At 49.9% G+C, this 3,144-nt stretch overlaps 1 pseudogene; it reads left to right on the top strand.

Moving 5' to 3' along the window:
- Nucleotides 1-745: 745 nt before the first annotated feature.
- Nucleotides 746-1,683, top strand: LOC112956456 (annotated as a pseudogene).
- The last annotated feature ends 1,461 nt before the right edge of the window (nucleotides 1,684-3,144 follow it).

Raw genomic sequence — 3,144 nt, 5'->3', positions numbered from 1 at the left:
GGTTGGGAAATGAATTGGCTCTCCCTTAAGGAGAGTCCAGTCCAGTTTGGAAGCTGAAACTTTGGCCAGTAGGTGAATGCAGAGACTTCTCTCAGGTGCYAGAAAATTTGGAGMTGTGTACTTTGAAACTGGACTTACCTTCTCTCAGCAGTGGCTGGTTTCTTGTTAGGGCAATGTATGAGTGTGATCATTATCCAGTTCAAAGGGGTGTGAACACGGAACATCTTGGAATGAGAGCAAGAGGTGGACAAGCTGTCCTCATTCTGCACCAAGTGATAGTAAATCCCTTCCTGTCAGGATGAGGTAGAAATTGCAAGGATTTCTGCCTTTGAGGAACACTCCCAGAGGTGACACAGACACATATATATATATGTGTGTGTGTGTGTGTGTGTATGTATATATATATAATTCATTAAAACAAAACTCTTTTGCTTGGAGCACTTTCTCATGATCAGAAATTGTGAATATCAGATCTAGTCATCCACATTCCTTCATTCCCACTAGCGTACAGCAGGACTGACTCCCCTGCAGCCCAAGGGCAGAGGCTCCTGCTCCTCACAACACATTCAGGCAGTGGAAAGCAGAGCTCAAACTCCGCTTGCTGCACAAAGACCTTCTCAGTCATCAGGGGCAAGAAGGGGAATTGTAGGAGGAATGGCTTTTCCTTGTGTTTGTTTCAGTTTTTTGMTTTGTTTTGTTTTTAAGTGTGTACTTAATTCTCCATTTCTTCTTTGGACAGTCCCCCATGGCCAGAGAGAGCATAATGTCCAACGGCAGCTCCCTCAAYGAGTTCCTCCTCCTGGYATTTGTGGGCATGCGGGAGCTGCACTTCTCCCTCTTCCTGGCCATCTACCTGGTTGCCCTCCTGGGCAACAGCCTCATCATCACAGCCATAGTCTGCGACCACCGCCTGCACACCCCCATGTACTTCTTCCTCCTTAACCTCTCCCTCCTTGACCTGGGATCCATCTCCACCACTGTCCCCAAATCCATGGCTAATTCCCTGTGGGACACAAGGGCCATTTCCTACTCGGGATGTGTTGCACAGGTCTTTTTGCTTCTCTTTTTTTTTTTTCAGCAGAGTTTTCTCTCCTCACAATCATGGCCTATGACCGCTTTGTGGCCATCTGCAGACCCCTGCACTATGGGACCCTCCTGGGCAGCAGAGCTTGTGTCCAAATGGCAGCAGCTGCATGGGGCACTGGCTTTCTCTATGCTCTSCTGCACACTGCTAACACTTTCTCTATACCACTCTGCCAAGGCAATGTCCTGGATCAGTTCTTCTGCGAGATTGCCCAGATCCTCAAGCTCTCTTGCTCAGACTCCTACCTCAGGGAAGCTGGGCTCGTTGTTGTTAGTTTGTGTTTATTGTTTGGATGCTTTGTTTTCATAATCTTGTCCTATGTGCAGATCTTCAGAGCTGTRTTGAGGATCCCCTCTGAGCAGGGTCAGCACAAAGCCTTTTCCATGTGCCTCCCTCACCTGACTGTTGTGTCCCTCTTTGTCAGTGTTCTCACGTTTGCCTACGTGAAGCCCCCCTCCTTCTTCTCCACGGCTCTGGATCTAGTGGCTGCTGTTCTGTATGCTGTGATTCCTCCTACAGTGAATCCTTTCATCTACAGCTTGAGGAACAAGGAGCTCAAGGATGCACTGAGGAAGCTGGTTCTGTGTGTACAACGTTAGCATCCATGATGCTCCCGTGGACCTCCATTCATAATTCACAGGGCATTTGATATTAAAGTTGTGTGTTGTTTCTTTCTTTCCTATTTTATTCTGTCACATTCTTGTAAAAAGAAAATAAAAATCCGCTTGGTTTTGGCCACTTATCTGCAGGATTCTCTTATTTGAATAAGATTGACAAGCTTTGTTGAAGCAGGACACCTGCCTTGCCCTTCATCAGCAGAGATCACACACACAGAATCGCCAAATGCTTGAGGTGGGAAGGGGCCTCTAGAGATCATCTAGTCCAACCCCCCTGCTCAAGCAGGCACACCGAGAGCACATGCCACAGGATCATATCCGGGTGGGTTTTCAAGAAAGATCTCCAMAGAAGATCTTTCTTTTGCTCCCTGGGCAGCTTGTTGCTGTACTCTGTCACTCTCACAGTAAAGAAGTTCTTCCTCATATGAAACATCCTGTGTTTCAGTTTGTATTGTTACCCCTTACCCCATTACCCCTTGTCCTGTCACCGACCACCACTGAGAAGAGTTTGGCTCTKTACCTTCTGCCCTCAGGTATTTGTACATGTTGATAAGATTCCCTCTCAACCTTCTCCAGGCTAAACAGGCCCAGCTCACTTAATCTTTCCTCATATGAGAGATGCTCCAGTCCCTTACTCATCTTTGTTGCTCTCTGCTGGACCCTCTCGAAAAACTCAACGTTCCTCTTATACTGGGGAGTCCAGAACTGCACACAATACTCCAGGTGCAGCCTCACAACAGCTGAGCAGAGGGGCCGGATCACCTCCCTTGCCCTACTAGCAACATCCCACTGATGCAGGCCAGGATCTCATTGGCCTTCTTGGCCACAAGGGCACTGCTGCCTCATGGCTAACTTGGTATCAACCAGGACTCCCACATCCCTCTCTGCAGAGTTGCTCTCCAGCAGGTCAACCCCTAATCTGTACTGATGTCTGGGGTTATTCCTCCCCAGGTGCAGGACCCTGCACTTGTCCTTGTTGAACCTCATGAGGTTCCTCTCTGCCAAACTCTCCAACCTGTCTAGGTCCCTCTGAATGGCAGCACAGCCCTGGGAAGGGGCTGGCTGTGCCGGTTGGCACCAGGGAGAGGCAAAGAGCCCAGTGTGAGAACAGCAGACTTGCCCACCACCCACATTGCTCAGGCAGCATGAGGGCCCCATGCTGAGCACAAGGGGCATCTGGGCCCATGGGCAGGGATGAATACAGGCCCCAGGGAAGGCTGCACAGGGCCACCAAGGCCTACCAGTGCCCACAGGGCCCGGACAGATGGCCAGGTCACCTTTGTCACCACACAGGTGACACATCAGCTCTCAGCCAGGATTTGTTGCCGTGGACCCTCCTGGCCCCAGCTCTCCTGCTTGTGACATTTCCCTTGTGGTCCTTGGGATCCTCACCCCAACCCCACCCAAAAAGGGTCCACACCAGTTGGGAGCTATAGTTTAATT

Source organism: Nothoprocta perdicaria, unplaced genomic scaffold (genome assembly GCF_003342845.1).
Source record: "Nothoprocta perdicaria isolate Ctin4 unplaced genomic scaffold, notPer1 scaffold_631, whole genome shotgun sequence".
Taxonomy (NCBI): Eukaryota; Metazoa; Chordata; class Aves; order Tinamiformes; family Tinamidae; genus Nothoprocta; species Nothoprocta perdicaria.
Note: the sequence above shows the minus strand (reverse complement) of the source record. Positions and strands in the feature narration are given on the sequence as shown.